We start from the raw sequence: 19857 nt of genomic DNA on the forward strand, positions 1-19857 counted from the left end.
ATAGTCTGAAATACTTGTTAGAACAAAGATGATCTTTAGAAGAACAGAAAAAATGGGTCACAAATATGTTGGGTTATGACTTTCAATTCATCTACAAAAAAGGGAAGAAAAATGTTGTTGCAGATGCACTCTCAAGAAAGGATGAGGATGTGGAAGCATTTTTCTGTGCTTTTTCTATTATCCAACCAAATTGGATAAACGAAGAAAGGGATGAATGGAAGCAGGATGAAGAAGCATGGCCACTCATTCAAAAGTTACAGAAGATCCCAGTGCAAACAATATTGCCAGAAATCAACGAGGAAGGAAAAATCATATTGGAGCCTAGAGTAGTCACAGAAACAAGAACCCGACAGCTATGAAATTGATCAATTTTAGAGTATCTCATCAAGTGGAAGAACTTATGTGCTAAATACTCCACATGGGAGGACAAGAATTTTATACATAAGCATCCAGAACTACTGAAGCATTGACAACACTTTTTGAAGGAGATTGGCATGTTAGGTCCCTATACTACTAGTGTAACCCCTTATTGTTAATCGTACAACACCCTTATTATATTTTTGTGCCCATGTAGTCCCCATATTGTTATTATTGTGCCGCATAGAAGCCCACTATTGTTATTATTGTGCCCTTACATTATTATTGTTATGTCGGCTCTGATTATATTATGACCCCATAGACTCCTATATATAGAAAGGAGGTCTTATCATTTGTATCAACCAAGAATTTTTCATTTGTATAATGTAAACAAGGTTTCCCCCTCGAAGAGGCTGGATTCTAAGGCATTTATCTCTCTTTTTGTGAGTTGGTTTTATAACATTTAAGCTTTATACTATTCCTTTTAAATAATTTTGGAATTATTTTTAGGTCATTTAGTGAAATGTTAAGCCTTGAGTTAGTTATGTTTAGGATTCCTTTTTCAGGACTTACCATAAAAATTTTCACTGCAATCCAGGATAATTACGGTTTTATCGTATATATTTCATTTCTTGATAAGAATCATCAAGGAATTGCATTATCTTTTGATATTTTTCATTGAGTTGCTTCTAGCAATAACTTGATTCTATTTCATAACTACAATTAGGATATATAAGGAACATGGAAATTGAAACTTGTGTGGAATGTCCATAGAATTGATATGGATTAAATCATTTAATTAATTTTTACCCATCTCAATGCTTTTTAGAGTGGAAAAAGTGGAAGAATCATCTCAAAGGACCATTTTTATTGATGGGACCTAGTTTGTCAAATTGGGGATTAAAGCATTTCAGAAGCATTTTGAGGCATCAAATGACTTTTTGGGGCTAATTTTTTTTTCTTTTGCATATAACCTTTATTTCATTTTCTACACACATATACATTTCCAACGACGTAGTAATCACCTTAATTAGAGTCCATGAGCAAAAGTTACGTTACTCAAAGTTGACCTTCGTGTTTTCACCACCATAATTCCAGAGGATGCCAGGTTAGCCCCCACTATTCATGGAAAAGGGGTTGCCCATGTGATTATGATGAATAATACTAGAGAATATTCTATTTTGTAACTCTTCTTAGAAATTGGGGTAGTCAGGCCAAAGCATTAGTAGGCTATTGGGTTGTGTTATAAAAGGGCCACTAGGTGGAAAAGGGGTTCCATTATTTTCCAGTGCATTTGTTCCATGGATGAGGAAAAATAGCTCAAAAGGATAGGATATACATAAAATAGAGAGGAATTGTAGACTATAGTATCCCACGGGCCATAGCCCATACTTCTTTGTACTTGCAACCATTTTCTATTTAGAAAGAGAGAAAATCAACCTCACCTTCCAATTAGGTTTTCCCTCAAAAGGGTTTCCTAGGTCATATATTGTGTCAATCATGGTTTGTGAGTTTTTATTTCATTTTTATCTTTTCTATTTTATTTTGCTTTTCATGCATACACAATTAACTTCAATCTACATATACATAAATCTAAACAAGAATAAAAACTAATAGTGTAGATTTTGAATTTTTAAATATATATTTAACAGATATGTTCTAACGAACTCTCCATAGGAATATCCACGAAAGTTTATGGATCAAACATAGTCTATTGTATGTTGTGAAAAATATCCCATGAATTTGTTGATTATTATAGGAATCCTTGATCTGAGCCACACAAGGGGAATTACCTAAATAAGTACTATATATAAGTAATAATATTGCTTACTTCTTTGTAGCATATTGTATTTTTAAGGTTTTTGTTTTTGAGATTTTGGATTAGAGAGAAAAATAAATTGTTAAAGGTTTATCTTGGATTTATTAACTTTTACACTAGTGTTGTTGATCATGTATATAATAGTTTGGATATATCTTCTTTGGTATTTTCTATGGTGATTTTCATGGATCCATGATTTATGTGTTTTGATGTCACCTATGGCAATATGTTTTCCTTATATTCTATTCTTTTGTTATTAACCATTATGATTTATGTTGCAATCCACCAACTTATGACATTAGTCATCTTCATTGTTTCATATAATAACATTTATTTTAAAGAATACCATTCATGGGCTACTTTAGTTAGCATCCCTTCATTTCCTTTAGTAGTACATTCACTATTGCAGATCATAACATGTGTTGTAAAGCCTACCCTCCATTGGCCACCTTAGTTAGCATTCCTACCTTTCCATTTGGCACCCATGCTACATTTATTCATGGGATTAGGAGATATTATTTACCCCTAATGGGTCTTAAAAGTTCAGACCTAATATTTCCCTCTTCTCCTTTTATAACCATATCCTAAATAATATCTCAATATTTTTGTTGCTTTTAGTAGAGCCACATTGAAAACATTTAAAATACATGAAAAGAGTGCGTTGAACATGTTTTTTTCATGTATTTTCAAAAAAAAATATGTGGGTGTACTAAAAACTTGAAGAGTGTGAACTTAATAGATTTATAATTTAATTCCACATCCAATGAGTATCTACACTTGATATTTAAGTAAACTTACAAGGGGATAAGTTGAAAATACAATTGAAAAAAAACTTGGTTCCTTTCTTTTTCATTAAAATTTCATCACTCTTATTTTATTATTTTTACTATTATTTTACCATTTTCCTTAGAAGGCACATTTAAGACCTCAAAATCCCCCTAATGTTTGTATTTCCATGATTATGAGTTATTTACTCTAAATAGTTTTAATTCTAGTCACTATCGAGAGTTCTTCATTGCCCACTGCATTGTTGCATTATGTTATTGGTCCTTTTAAGTAAAGGATTACAAAGTGATTATTTTATCATGCTATATTTTCAAGGGAATTTGATATCAAAACTCTCAGTTATCATTTTGTGTTGATCAATGATATATGATAAACTAAGGATTTCCTATCGATGAATGTCTTTGTATCCACACTAGGTCATTATCTAAGAACATGATCTCCAAATTAGATATTACCTTCATACATGGACACATTAGTGAAAATATTTTTGGCAATTGTTAGTGGGTTTACATTAATGACATCCACTCAATTGATTCAATTAGTCTTCAACATCATACCCTCTATTTTAGTTGATAAATTATATTTTATCCTTTGTTTCATCTCATAAACTATACTATGTACCTAAGGGTCCATTTTCATTATATGTTGGTTCCATAAGGTTTGTTTTAATGACTCACACATCATTATAATGTGTTTTTAATTGTTAACATTATGCCTTTAGTACTCATGATGTAGATTCATGTGATTGTTGACTTTGGATTGATGACCTTGAGCTAGGGGAATTCTCTGTCAATGCTACTTCCTAAGCTATGGAAATATTGTATCACTATTAAATAGATAATTTTGAAGATCATATTGCACTTTCATACATTCTAGTCTCTTCCCAATACATAGAGCGACATTGTATTTATCAACAGTGATAATATTTTATATTACATCAATCCATAATTTAGTTTGTCATGGCATGGAATTTCACTTCATAGATTCATAGTGTACTGTGTTGATTACCATGCTTACTCATATTTTCTGGCATGCATTTTTCTATCCAGAGGATGATTAATATTTAAGTGATTGATTTTTTTTAATAAACATGCATGATCAAATGTTATGAATATAAAATGCACTTAAAGAAATGTAATTTTTCACATTCCTAATAAAAGAGCATCGAAAATTGATTTCCTCGTAGAAAAACAATGGCTAGCAGTGGCATTCCTATCGAAAACATAATTTCACCCCCTAGACCACTAAGAAATTTAAATTTAAGAGGAGATAAACAAGAAATGGGTTTGAAAATGCCCATAATTGTGCATGCAACCCACAAGTGAATTATATTCATTCAAATAACATGTCATGATGCTTGTTCTTAGCTCCCTAAAGAGTTTATACAAATTATCCTAAGCTAAGGGAATATGATAGAGATTGAATTGTCTAGCTTGAAGTGTCCATATGCTATTAGAGTAATATTCCATCTATAGCTTATTGTAATTGTTGGTTATTGGGAATCAATAATACTGTGATCATAACCTAGGCTAGAACTATGGTTCTTGTCATACTATGATACTATTCCAAATTATGAATGTTCTACAAAGATGAGCTTATGGATAAGGAAAATTATTCCAAGGCATGGATCTAGGAATACAAAAATAGATCTAAAGGTAAATCATCTTTGTTGTAATTCTCATTTTTAGAAATATTGAATTACATTCTTCCCTGCAAAATATCTATGTATAGGTATTTTTCTTGTAAAATAGGTGAGATTGTGTTCTTCTATGTAAGCTTTACTTATTATATTAGGACTTGATTCATGTTAGACTTCATTTCTTATGTTATGAAATAATGTGGAAGGTTTGTCTTACTTGATTTTATGTAGGGTATTCAATGGAAAAACATCGAATGGAGTTAAATGTAGTTGGATCTAGTAGATATGTTGGATGGGACTAAAGTGTATTCCATAAGTCTCACATTTACATATGAAATAGCATGGTTTGTATTAGGAAAAATAGTTATGTTAATTATTATTTTTTTGTTTCATTGGATCACCATTGGTCGATGAGGAAAATTTTTTATCCACAACCTCCCTTCAATAATTGGTGGAACCCTTTTTCATTTTTTCATTAAAATTAAGAAATATTACAACTATTATCTATTAAGTTATAAACAAAATTCGTAAATTGTTCTTTGAACAATTAATTTCCACATATTTCTACATCATTTACATTACTTTACTAACATGGGGAGGGAATTTGCAGGGACTCAATCCCATTTGCAAACATTGATATTTTGAACTTGTTAAGTTTGTTACCTATATGCCAGGTGGAATTATGGATTGGAAGGGACCTAGCTATGTCATAGGGAGAGATATCAATCACTAATATTTATGTAAGAATTTCATATTTTTTGGAATTATTTTATAGGATTGGAGTTCAAATTTCCCAATATTTTAAGGTATACAAATATAATTGTGCACGCTAGATTTTGTCAATTATGCTTGGATTTTGTTTGTTGATGTCACTATCTTTTGTTTTTTGATGTCTTTATTTGTACATTTGAAATTTGGTTCAACGGAAAGTGGTCATTTAGGAACTTAGTGCTCTAATGATTTTATGTAAGAAGCATCTAGTACATTCCTTGTTATTTTTTCATTCTGTTTTAAGAACTTTGAATCATATTGATTTGGTTTTTGGTAGAGCTCTATACATAAAGAGACTTGCTACAAGATTTAGTGAAGTGTTGAATAATAATGTACCTGTGTTATTCTATGTTGGTTGTGGAATAGACACCCTCCAAGTTAGATTCTTCTTTGACCATTTTTAATTCAAATGCTAAAATATGTTAACATAGCATTACGAATAATCCATTATAACATAAGTTCCTTGTTCTCTTGAACTTAGAATTTGATTATCATAAATATCACCATGCTTCCCAACATTTAATAACAATGAACTTTTTGATTATGTAAATGTATAAGTGTTTCAAAACATTTGGATTGAGAAAACTAGTAATAAAATTTAACAAGGATGACCTTTCCAAGACCTCCAACAAGAAGATGCCGATCTACTCAATTTAAATAGATCATAAAAATACCTCAATTTAAACATCATTATAAATAGGAACTCAGGAGCCTTCAAAAGGAAATATGTCATGAATATTGAAAAGAATTTCATAAAATTGACAAAAAAAATAAATAAGAAATCATCATATTTTTATTGGTTTATATTTTTTTTTTAAATTATATTTATATTAGAAATTTATATTCAACACAACACATACAATATAAAATAGCTCTACTATTCCAAAATATAGCATCTTTCATACTTCTTGAGAGTTGTCATTTTATTAAACAACTTTATATTAGTCTTTCTCCATATGCTTGCAATTATCTTATCTACATCCCTTTTATAATATAATATTTTCCTTCAATTAAAGGAAGAGAAAATTGGAGGGGTGGGCAGGAACTAGAGGTTCACAACGAAGAAGAAATGCACACATGATTACAAGGTTTGATATTGGCCATAATTTCAGAAGTGTACCAAAATTATAATTTTGGAAGAATTGCTTATTATCATTCAACTAGTATGCAAAAGAACTTTGCCTTGGGATAAGTATACCAGGAATTGATTGAAGCGAATAAAGCGAATTCTTGAAGAAATTTCAAAAGATGAGTAATTACGTTTCCTTAGAAGTCTAAAAGAGGAAGTTGATAAATGTGTCAAGCAAGCCTACTAGCTTTAGGCATGACATTTACAAATAAACAATGAATCGGAGTTGTGGCCTTTACCAAAATCCAAAATGCCAAGTTTATCTCTAAGGAAGGAAGTGTGACTTACCTTACTCAAGAATTATTACATGGAACCTCATATGGTTGGGGTTTGGCTCCATTTTAAAAATTGGGAAGGGGATCCAATGAATTTCGTGGCACCCCAATTAAATTTAGTGCATGCAGAAGATAGAGATCACTACCTCTTCATAACTTGGGTGCAATAAAAATATGAAATCATGCCTCTAGATTTTGAGATAAATGCACTAAGAGGAGAGGAGCTTATCAATAGTTATGTTGCAATGAGACTATAATCATGTGGGATATGGGAGACTAAGTGTGAATTAAAGAGATACATAATAATACAATGTTCTTTGATACCATTTTGAGAGGAACTTTGGTGATGAAAAGCTGGGGGAAGCCTAAAAGAATTCAGAATGCCATCTTCCCTTAAGATATTTATCTTCCAGTTTGGTTCCTATCTTTTTCTATTGTTTCGACTATTTTGCATGCATGATTGGGATAATTTTTTAGCTACATGTTTGTGGACATTGTCGGTGGGAATAATGGCCTAGGATTGTGGCCTTTGGGTGTTCAAGCTATGTAAGTCTACATTCCTAGCATGGAATACACTCATGAAGGGTCACCTTAGATTGGATTCTATTGGAGGAATGATTATCTAATATCTATACAAAATTTTAAGTTCGCCCTAGTGACTCGAGAACTGAGGGAAATAGTGTGTCTTGTCATTAGACATATTTAATTACATTTGGTTCAAAAGTTAGTTTATGGGCCTTATTTGTGCCCCATATTGGTAGTGAGGGAGTTAGTTTGTTGGGCTCAAAACCTGGTATCAGTTGAGACATCGAACTATTGAGAGATTGCAAAATTCCCTCTATTTTGAAAAAATGGAGGTTTTGGGAGGAGGAGTTCGATGACCTTGGGCTAGATGTGTGTAAGCATCGAAGGGCATGTAATTACATTGGAGGATACCTAGGGGTGACATTTTAGCATACTAAGTATGGTTTATTCTCATTTGGAGTGTGGCAAGGTAGAGAGAAAACTATGTTCAACAAGAGATTCCAACTATAGATTGAAGGAACAAAGTCACTTAATTGGGGGAAATGGATGCCCTCCAACTAGATATGATGGTGATGAATATGAGATGGACCTTGGTATAAATGTGTTGGAGGAGATACAAATTTTTAAAGATAATCCATCAAGAAAATGGATGAGATAGAGGCACTTCCTAATCATATTCCAGTTTTACATGAACAAGTTCTTATGATTTTGTATAATAGGGTAAATGAATCCAGCACTAGAAGTTGGAAGGATGTAATCAAGTGTCTTGACCTCAACTAGGAGGATAATGACTTGAAATGATATATGTATTGTTGCAAATATTTCCAATGTTTTTCTTAGGTATATATTGTGTCTAGAAACAAATTTATGGGAGTACAAATGGTTTATGGGAGTACAAATGGTCATTGCAGTTGAAAGAAAAACCAAAAATAAAACAAGAAAAAGACAAGAAAAGAGATAATTGGAGAAAATTATAAATAACAATGTAAAGCACCATAAGCCTGATAATAAAGTGGAATAGGTTGGTTTAGTGCTTTAATTTTACATAAGTTGGATACATACATCCATTATCTAAACACAACATTGAGTCATGCAGTTTTATCGTAAATGGATCTTAAACTCTTTGTAATCGGACAAAGGTGGCACACATTAACTCCTCAATGGCTGCAATCTGCAAATTGATCAGGATGCTTTTTTTTTTGTTCTCTGTTGAAGTCAGTGTTTTACAGTGAGAGTTACCATCTTGACAAAAATTCGATACTCATGTATTATCACAGTAATGTAATCGGAATCTTTCTCTCAATTGACAATTATCTTGATTATGTATGAGCACTTGCCAAAGCACGATTATCTTAACTATGTATGAGCACTTGCCAAAGCACGAGAGTTTTGTATGTTGCACTTGACCCATCTAGTTATACAACCGAATGCCCAGCTGGCTCAGAGACAATTATCTTGATTATGTATGAGCACTTGCCAAAGCACGATTATCTTAACTATGTATGAACACTTGCCAAAGCACGAGAGTTTTGTATGTTGCACTTGACCCATCTAGTTATACAACCGAATGCCCAGCTGGCTCAGTGCACTGAATAAAACAACAATATTAAATCCATAGACATTTGTCTATCTGTCACGTAGACTGATAGATATCCAGTTCAATATACACTGAATAACTGTGAATGGTGGATTATATCATTTATCTGAGGTTCGTTTGAGAAGCAATTGCATTTCCTTTTTCCAGGAAAGACAATAATATTCTTTATCTTCTAGCTAATATGTCTCCATTGGAGGAAGGAGGAGTTTCCGCTTCTATAAGTATCCATGATAGTATTTATACTACCAATTTTAAACTTAGCAATGAGAATTTGAAGGAACCTCTGGAATTTTATATACGCATACGCCTACTCCTCCTTATATCACTAGAAATATGGCTGACATGACTTATTGAGAAGATCTTCCGAGGCTCTTTATGATGACATCGACACCGGACTCTTACAGTTCCCTGACCGATGTCTTCACAACCGGTGTGGGGTGATCTTCATGTGCTTCTATCGCTAACACTGAAAATAAGAAAAAATCAAGCCATCCTCACTTGGATTTAATCATCCATATAGGTTATACAAACTGGGAATGCTATCAATCGTTTCAAAATGTGAGTGGTTCGTTGTGAAGTATCTGCTCTAGCAACAACCAACCAAACTATCAAATTCCTTAATGGGGCAATCTTAGAAAAGCCATCATCAATTATGGATAACTGACTTCAATTTATTTTCAAGATTCAAAAATATACACATGTAGATGTCTAAAACACCTCCATAGACCAGATAACAAAACCAAAAAATTCCAAAAATCCAAAAATATTTTATTAAAAGAGAATAATGATAATTCAAGAATGAAAGAGAAATTGAAAAGGAAGGAAAAAAAATTAAAAAAAATTATTATAAAATAATAAATTTTATATATATTTATATATATATATATATGTGGGGTTTTTGTCATTAGACTAAGATAATTTTGAGTAATATTGTAATTTTTTTATACTTAAAATGTACTTTTGAATGCATAAATGCATTTGGTACTGTAAAAGCCCCTTATTAGCTCTAATTTTGCACTTTAAACAATTCTTTAAAATCTCTATAGGATTTTTGGAAAAAATGACCACAAAAGGTGTGTAGAAAAGACCATATTGACTATTAGTTAAACTAAACCTATATATAATATATAAAATCCATACATATAACAGGGCAATACAATTTAGAGAAATATTGTGATTTTTTATTTAAAATACACTTTTCAATGGATAAATAGATTCAACACTCTAAAAGCCCATCAATTGCTCTAACTTTACACATTAAACAATTCTTAAAGCTCTTTACAACATTTCACTAAAAATTGACTAGAAAATGTATAGGAAAGACCATTTTATCAATTAATTAGAATAAACATATATATGATATATAAAATCCATACATATACTTAACAATTTATAATATTCCTTTGTTGCAATTTTAAGAAAAAAAGGAAGGAGTGGAACTCATACCCATGGTTTTCTTCATCTTGTATAAATCTATAATCATAAAACTTGATTTAGTTAATAATAGTCATGATAAACTATATTTTCAATTAGTTAGTGTGAAAGGATAAAATTTATTAGAGGGTGTGGAGTATGTCTTAAAACTATTTCTGCATGGCTAAGAGCTAGTTCCAAGGAAATAGGTTAACTACTCAAATTGGAGAGGCATCTGGCAGGAGTGAAAAGTGTATCCCCTTAAGGTTATTCCAGGGGCCTGGTTTTCCTTGAATAAGGGTAATGAATCTGTCTACATTGCAGATAACAAAGCTAAAAATGATCGTCCTCACTGCTTATTTGATAACTGATTTATGATATTTTTTCCCACCTATTTATGAAAAGATAATTAACTGATTTATGATATTTTTTCCCACCTATTTATGAAAAGATAATTATTAGAAACTGAACACTTTTTCAATAAAATTGTGATCGCAATTCAACAAGACTATAATTTAGTAACAAAATTTTTTCCATGCACTAAGTGAGTAATCAAGCAATTTGTTTGTCAAAATTTAATTTTAGATTTTTTTCCGTGCACTCAGAGATCAATCTATCGCTACTTTGTTTAAATTCTTTGGAAAATCATAATACTTTTTGGCAGATCTGACGACTTAATTTTGTACCCATCACTCAATCCTAGACTAATCACATTTTGATCTTCATAAACCTGCCCCCGATGGGACCTGAACAAACTAGCCTCCGAGAGTTCAACAACTTGAGAGGCCCTAGTTATGTGTAAATGCGCTCGTTGATTTAAATGGTATGATTACGATTAGTCAAGGTAAGTTTAGAAGCTACGAAATGATCTTCATGAATGGCATTAATGACATGTGGCCAAGGAGTTTGATAGATAAATTATTTTAGTGAATTTGATATATATGTGTGTTTTTAATCATTTATTTGTAATGAGGAGTAATTATTTATTTGTAAGGAGTAGTAAAGTATTATTATGTTGATTGCAGATTTTGTGAATATTTTCGAGTTTAATAGTGAGGAGAGAGGTATTGATCTCTCTCATAACTGTGAGATTTACAATATTCTCAGAATATGCAATCTACATAAGTTCATGAGGGGTAGTGTATTGAATTTCCGTTTACGTTGAAATTTATTTTTTGTGTAAGGCTTGGCATTTAATTATTTATGAAAAAGAGTACATAGATGTTTTCTTGATGCTAAGAGCAACCCCATAGGGAAATCAGCCCAAGAACAACAATTTAGAGCTTAAGATTACAGATACCGAAGTTAACGAGATTGTGTGGCAAAATCATAGGCACAAGAACTAGTTCTTTGTAAAAAGATACAACACAACTCTGCCTTTCGCCTATGGCCACAAAACTCACTATATAAGTACCGAACATAACAAAAATATGAAAAGAACCAGGCTATAAGCTGCATAAGAGAAGCAAACTAGCATAATATCAAGGAGAAAGAAACTTGAGACCATGATGAAGCTTCCATAGGCCATGAACCACCATCCCATATTGACAACTTTGTGCACTCATAAGAAGGCATGAACCACCAACGAATATCATGGAATCCTAGCAAGCCACGAGTCATTAGAGGATACCTGCACTCAAGCCTGACCAATAGACACCATGTGCCTCTAGAAGAGACAACAAGGTTCCTACAGGTTTTACTTCAGAAGAAAATACTCGAGGCCACAACCAAAAACCATCTCTTCCTAGGTGACATAACCTACAAACAACCACCATCTTAGCCGTAGTATGCTCTCATCCTCCACGAGTAGACTCCTACTCACTAACGTAGAATGGATCCTCTTAGTTAGATGACTGTAAATTTTCCACTAATTTTCAATGAATCATCCTACCCAAATGAGCACACGTGTGCCTAACCTGACCTGTCATGCTCACTAGGCACCAGAACCAATTTCCGTGTTGACTAGGCACCGACTGGGATTTCAGACTCCATGAAAGTTTATGAATGTCAAAACACCTCTAAGTTGCTAGACTCTGTGGATATGGAAAGCTACTCTGAGATCCAGATTGGCGCCTTGAGAGAAACTCCTTAGGGGGTGAATTTCTCCATTTTCAATGAACACCCAATCCAATCCTTGATTCCAAAGAGAAGAACAGAAATCCAAATATCTTTGGATGCCACATACTAGTTATGATTGTGGGAATTGCAAAGTATGTGCCCATGGCACTACCTAGAGTCCAAATTTTAATACCATCCACCATGCGATCAATTGAAGGAATAATCACCTCATAGGCCTAAATAATTAACCACCTCTAGATTTCCCAATGTCAAATGTCCATAACTGCATTGTGCTCAATTATAATCTGAGCAGGGTAATATTGAATTATCATAAAGGCACCAGATATGACTCATATTTCACACACGGAACCATTTATAAATCATAAAAGAACCCACACATGAGTGACTATAGTATGATCAGTCGCCATCAGGAATGAAGCAGAGAAGTACCACCTTTCCGCTCTAGCCAAGGTGACCACCATCATCGAATTTAATGGAGTGTACCTACATAGAGAATGAGACACATTTCCTCGGAGGTGGAGGATGAATCTGTGCCCCTAGTGGTCAAATCAATTTGATTGTCTTCAAATTATTTCTATTAAATTTCTAGGTTATTTTGGAATATGTAATCAAGTTCTTAAGATAAAAGATATATTTTTAAATATAAATTGAGATATATAATTTTTATATTTAATAATATATATTTCAATTTAGATAATATTTAACGTTATACATTTTTTATTTTAATATTGTATATATATCAGATATATCTTAATGTGTGGAGAGTCTTAAAATATTTGATTACTTTTTGGGGCTTAGTAATATTATTTTAGAATATCTACCACGTCTTCCTCTCATGGGCCACGACACTTTGGAATTTGAACCATGCATCTTTTAGTTTTCATATATTTCACATTATTGAGATCTCCATGCCTCTTTAGTCGTATTATTTATTTATTTATTTTTAAGATCAAATATTATTTAGAAAAAAATCATAAATATTATTGATTAGTGTAGTTTAATTAAAAATGTTTTGGTTATGTATTGGGATACTTTTAAGCATATTTAAAAAAAAAACCTAAACTTATTTAAACATTAAAAAAATAACAAAAATACTATATAAACCATATCTAGATTGCTAAAATTGGAATAAAACAAGAAAAACAACCATTAATTAAAATATGCCCTAAATTTATAAAATTGATTTAATGAAATACCAATATAATAAGTTAGATCACTCGCCTTGCATTTCATAAAGTGCTCCAATACCATATGGAGTTCAATCAAATTTGAAAGTTAATTTTGCTTTCAAAGATATTTATTATTTCTCTTGAAAAAAAAACTATATATTCCTATGTAGGAGTAGGTATTGAGAAACAAATTTATATATCTATCTTAATTTTTAAAAATAAGAAAAAAAATATAAAAAAAATTAAGAAAAGAATATTGAAAAAAGATTTATAATTTAAATGAGTGCAATTCATAAATTACTTTTCAAAACTCAAAAACATAAAAAAGGAAAAAAAAAATATTATTTAAAGAGTGTATTATTGTGTTTACATATGAAATTGTATGATATATCTTATGGAAAAAATTTACCTTTCTTATTTTTGTTTTGTTTTATTGGTTCAGTAGGATGGAATGAGAAAAATGGTATATCCACAATTTCTCTTCAATAATTGGTGACATATTTTTTTTTTTGAGTGAAAATTACAAAATGCTCTAACTACTATCTATATTACAGATGTAAACAAAAAGCTTAAATTGAATAGTGAACAATTAATTTCCACATACATCCATGTCCTTTATATTAATTTCTTAATTTCCTAACATGGAGAAAGGATTTGCAAAGACCCAATCCATTAGAAAGCATTGATATGTTAAGTCCTTACCTATGCTAAAGAACTTATTGCCTTAGAGAGGGCTATCCATCACTTACACTTATGTAAACATTTCTTTTTTCCTTGGAATATTTTTATAGGAGTAGATTTAAATAACCCAATCTTTTAAAGTATATGAATAATAGTTGTTTTAGTGTTAGAATCCTTGAATTGTGCTTGGTTTTTGTTTGTTGATATTTTTATTTGTACATTTGAAATTAGGTTCAAGGAAAAGTTTCCATTAGGGATCTCAATTTTATATTAATTTCATGTAAGAAGCCTCTAGTTTACTCTTTCTCTTTCTCAAGATACCAAAAGAGACTGTTTTTTGCTTTGGTTTTGGCAACCTTTTATCATATTTATTTAGGTTTTTCTAGAGCTATGTGTGTAAAGAGACTTGCTATAAGATTCACTAAAATGTGGAAGATCAATGTGATATGTGTGCTTGTACCCTGGTTGCACATTGTATGGGTGAGATTCAAAATTAAGACACCCTAGTGAGAATCTGACTTTTCTTTTAATAATCTTTAATTTGAATGCTAAAATCAAGTACCATTGTGAAACATTCACCCCATTAGGAATATCATATATCTATTGTAATATATGTCTTTGTTCCCTTTAATTTATAAAGTGAATAAAAATAAGCACCACTATGCTTCACAACATTCAATGATAATAAACATTTTAGTTCAACAAAAATAGAAATTAAATGTTTTATAAATTATAAATTGAAAAGTTAAACAACAAAATTTAATAAATATAATCACTCCACAACCTCCAACCAAAAAAATATCCATCAAATAAATTTAAATAAATTAAGAAAAAAAAAAAAAAAAAATTAAACACAAACATACATAATCATAATTAAAAAAAGACGTCACAGTTCATGAATAAAAAACAACAAACCTCCTTTCACCAAATATTAATAAAAGAGAATAAAAATAACCAACACAACTTTGTCACACTATATGTTAATATTATATATATTGAAAAAATTTACCCAACACAGCTCTGTCACACTAATTCTAGATTATAGTGGTCTCTCTCTAATACCTTCTGGGAGCTGCCATTTTGTTGAAGAACTTCATATTAGTTATTTTTCATATACTTGCTATGAGCTTACATACACCTCTTTGATAATATAATATTTTCCTTTGTTAAATAAAAAGCATGAACTTTATATTAGTTTTGCTTCGTATGTTTCCCATCAGCTTACCTACGGGCCTTTCATAATATAATATTTTCCTCAGGTTACCGTAACAACAGTTGATTGAACACCATAACCGTGATAATAGAGTGGAACATATTGCTTCAGTAGTTTACTTCTACATAGATTGGATACATCCATCAATTATTTAGACACGTCATGGATTCATGCAGTTTTACATAAATTGTATATGAGCAAAGCATATTCATTTAAATTCTGTGTCATCAAAGCAAGGAGGCACACATCAACTCCTGACCAATAGCTGCAATCTGCAAATAGATCTCGGTACGTTCACTCTTCTCTGTTGAAGTCAATGCTCTAATGTAATCGGAAACTTGCTCTGATTTGAGAATTATCTTTACTATGTATGGGCAGCTGAGAAGGCACGGGAGGTCTGTATATTGCTACATTTGGTTCCACAACCGAATGCTCCACTGACTAATGCTGCAATATTAAATCCATAGTTCTTTTTATGGCAGTTACCTGCCGTGTAGAGTGATAGATATACACTTCAAGATATGATGTATCCGAGACAGACAAGAATATTCTTAATTTTCTAGCCAATATAGAGGAGGAGTTGCAGCTGCTATAAATATCATCAAAACATCCATGATAATATTTATACTACCAATGTTAAACTTAGCAATGATCATTTGGAGGCAGCTCTGCAATTTTATATACACATACTGGTGGAAGCCTTAAACTATCAGGAAGACTATGAAAAGGCAAGGCATTAGAGGCCCTCGTTTTAACACTGGAAATCTCGCTGCAATGACTATATTAAGAGATCTGCCAAGGTTGCTTATGAAGACATGGACATTGGACCCTAACAGTCCCCCGAGTATAATGCTCGCTCCCGTCAACATCCATTCATACACTGAGATCAAGAAACATCGCTATCTCTTCACAACCCGAGTGGGGAGGTCTTCAAGTGCTTCCGTGGCTAGCACTGAACCGAAGAAAAAACAGAAATCCAAGACATCTTAAGTGAGATCTAATAAGCACCCATATAGGTTTTACAAATTGTAATCAAAACACCAATTTGGATTTTACCGAGCGGGAGTTGGTAATGCTATCAATCATTGCAGACTGTGAGTACTTCGCAGTGAGGTCGCTGCTGCCACCAACAGCCAAAATATCAAATTTTAGAAAACTCACTATTTAAAATTCGTAAAGTTAAACATGTAAATGTGTAAAACACGACCATGAACCAGACAGTAAAATCAGAAAACATTAAACAAAAACGAAGCAAAAATTCACTGCTTAACTAAAAACTTATACAACACTCTAATATATAATCACAAAGAATCTTTTTATCAGAAGAATCTTTTTCTCAGAAGATTGGTAGATAAACTTAACAAGTTCCAACAATCACTTATTGGAACTTATCCAACAGTTCCAACATTCATTTATCCGAACAAAGTAATGGTGAAGCATCCACGCCCATAGTTTTCTTAAAATTAATCATTCAGCATTCATTTATCCGAACAAAGTAATAAATCTATGATCACAAAAACTGGATTTAGTATACCTGTAATGAATCTATAATCATAAAAACTGGATTTAGATTATAATAGAATCGTAATAAACGGTTTTTTCCTAATTAGGTGGTGTGAAAGGATAATCGTAAGAAGCTGACACTTTGTCAGTAGAATTGTGTTTGAAATTCAGCCAGAGACTGCAGTTTCATGATCTCTTTATTTTACACTTTCACAGTTTCATAATCGGAGACTCAGATTTATGTAATATTTTACGTATGGTTGTAAAAGGTTGTATTGTTTATGTAAATCAGTTACTGAGATGTATATAATATTTTATGTATGGTTTTAAGAGATTATATTGTTTATGTATTTTTATAAATAAATATTATTTAAATAAATTATTATCAAATACTAATAATTAGTATAGTTTAATTAAAAATGTTATTGGAAATTTGTTGTCACTTTTTTACAGAGTGAAACTTCTTTTGTATTTAAAAATTTATTTTAAATAATAAGATATCACATACCATATAAAATTATACTATTAAAATTTGATTAAAAATTCCAAAAAACAATTAATTAAACTATTTCTTAAATTTATAAAATTGATTTAATAACAGACTAATATTATAAGATGAGCATTTTATTTTTCTTCAAACAATGCGCTCCTTCTTAGTGCCATTTCAAGTTAGAAAACTAATTATACTTTCATATTGATTATTTCTCTTGGAAAACAAATTTATATATTCCCAGATAAAAATAAGTACTGAGAAATAAATATATTCTTTTAATTTGATTAAGAATGAAAATATATTATAAAAATTAATATAAAATTAGAATAGTATATATGAAAATAAACTTATATTTTAGATAAAAATACAAATTTAATATTTCCTAAACAAATGATGATAATGAAATTATTAAAATTAATATTTTAAAATGGTAACAAAAATTAAATAGACATCTATAATATGATGATAATTTTAAATATAAATGTTTACCCTTTAATTTCAAGTTATTTTTTAAAATTTCCCCACAATTTCTCGTGATTAACCCATTTAAAGTTCAGGCAGATGGATTTGTATATTCAACCACATAGAGTAGTTGTTACCTAGATAGATATAATAACCCAATGGTCAAGATAAATAGATATTGCTACCACTCAATTCAGTTGTGGTGTGACTGTGCCCTGCATTAAGAAATAACGTGAATGTGCCTCCAGTGTGGAGTACCTTGAGGGTCTTCTCGTGAAACTTGAAAGAGAGGCCTCTTTGGCTGCAATTTGAATCTTTGACGAACCCACCAGAATCTGAGGCGCCTTGCTTCTTAAAAATCAATTTCAGAACGAGATACAATGGACTCAATAACAATGCAGAGATCCAAAATTTACTTATAAATTTACTTAAAATGAAACTATGCTCATTTATGAGGTTAAACTAATAAATATTAAAGGAAATTAATCTAAACTGGTATTCCATAAAATCTCTCCTCTAGTCACTCGGCAATAAAGAAACTGAGAAAATTTGAGTTTCCAGAAGCAGAACTAAGGTTAAAATGGACATACCATATGGTTAAAATGGACATACCAAATACTGGGGCAACAGTCTGTCCAGAGTGTCGTCACTGATAGGGTCCAGGTCTTTAGCACCCTTGGAAGCGATAGAACGAGGCGGCGGACCTCTAATACGTTGCCTTCACATTGTCTTACTCACAGCTTGAGGCTTCTACGATTATGTGTAAATAAAATGCAGAGCTGCCTCCAAATGATCATCGCGAAACGTAACATTGGGAGCATAAATAATATCAGGGACATTTCATATATCCTTCCTTCAATTGAGATATATGAAATGTGTATCTCTCTGGGAAGAGAGTGCAATTTATAGGTACAGAAGTGTGATGGTTCGCCAACCAATGGGCCACCCACTCATGGCAGCGTAGAATATCAAAAATATTTCAGATATGGTACAACTTTCCTTTTTCGTACACATTCCTTTTCCGTAGATCCCGACAACTTTGATCTATTAACCTTCCCCATTCATGGGAATCATAAGAAATATTACTGTAATTTTCAGTTACGGTGGTTACTATTTATTTTCAACGGTGTAAGGCTTCACATAATAATATTAAACCTCATATCACATGTTATTTTGTGGGAGAGGTTTTCAATTATTCCTGCCAAACCCTTGTTATAAACCTAAGGAAAACTTAACCAACAACAACTTTTTAAGTTTTTTTTTTTTATATCATTATGATTTAAAGTATATAAAATTATTTAAATAAAAGAATTATATAATATAAATAAATAATATTTATTTCAAAGATATATATTTATGTTTATGCGAAGATTAAATATAAAAATTTAATAAATCAATTTCAAAATCTAATAAATTAACTTATTATAGAACATACTTGATTTTATTATATTTTTATATTACATTTACATGTTATTATTTAGTTTTTGTTTCTAATTAAATCTCAACAATAATTTAAATTGACTAGATATATTTAATTTTTTTTAATTGACTTTTTAGATATATTTAATTTATTTTTCAAAAAAAAATAATTTACTGTAATATAAGTATAGTAATATAAAATAAATACAATAATATATATATATATATATATATATATATATATATATGTAACTTAGAATTTTAAACTTTTAAAAAATTAAATCTATTTTTCTAATATCATCTTACTTGAAAAATATATATAACATTAGATTTAAAATTTAATACATTTACTAACGATACTATTAACGCATATTGTATATAATCACATTAATTTTGGTGAAAATTAATTATTAAGTCACACCGTCCAATGAAAAGATCAAAAGTCACCGTCGTATTAGACTGAAGACTTGATGTAAGGGCAAGAATATTGTTGTCTGTACTCATTTCTCTCGGTAAGTGCACAAGAC

The 19857-nt window shown here is 31.0% G+C and overlaps 1 long non-coding RNA gene across 8 annotated transcripts; it reads right to left on the reverse strand.

The window, feature by feature from the left end:
• Window positions 1–15541: 15541 nt before the first annotated feature.
• LOC149224155 (uncharacterized) lies at window positions 15542–18770 on the reverse strand. Of its 8 annotated transcripts, none has more exons than XR_016249049.1 (4): window positions 18524–18770; window positions 18170–18259; window positions 16510–16570; window positions 15542–16405 (listed from the first exon to the last, which is right to left on the reverse strand). It is a non-coding gene; the product is annotated as an uncharacterized LOC149224155 (long non-coding RNA). The 8 variants fall into 8 exon arrangements; XR_016249048.1 differs by having other exon boundaries at window positions 16510–16573; XR_016249045.1 differs by having other exon boundaries at window positions 18170–18262.
• Between the last annotated feature and the right edge of the window lie 1087 nt (window positions 18771–19857).

The sequence above is a fragment of the Pinus tabuliformis genome, chromosome Q (assembly GCF_031772625.1).
Source record: "Pinus tabuliformis cultivar Carrire ecotype Pingquan chromosome Q, CPIR1, whole genome shotgun sequence".
Classification (NCBI taxonomy): Eukaryota; Viridiplantae; Streptophyta; class Pinopsida; order Pinales; family Pinaceae; genus Pinus; species Pinus tabuliformis.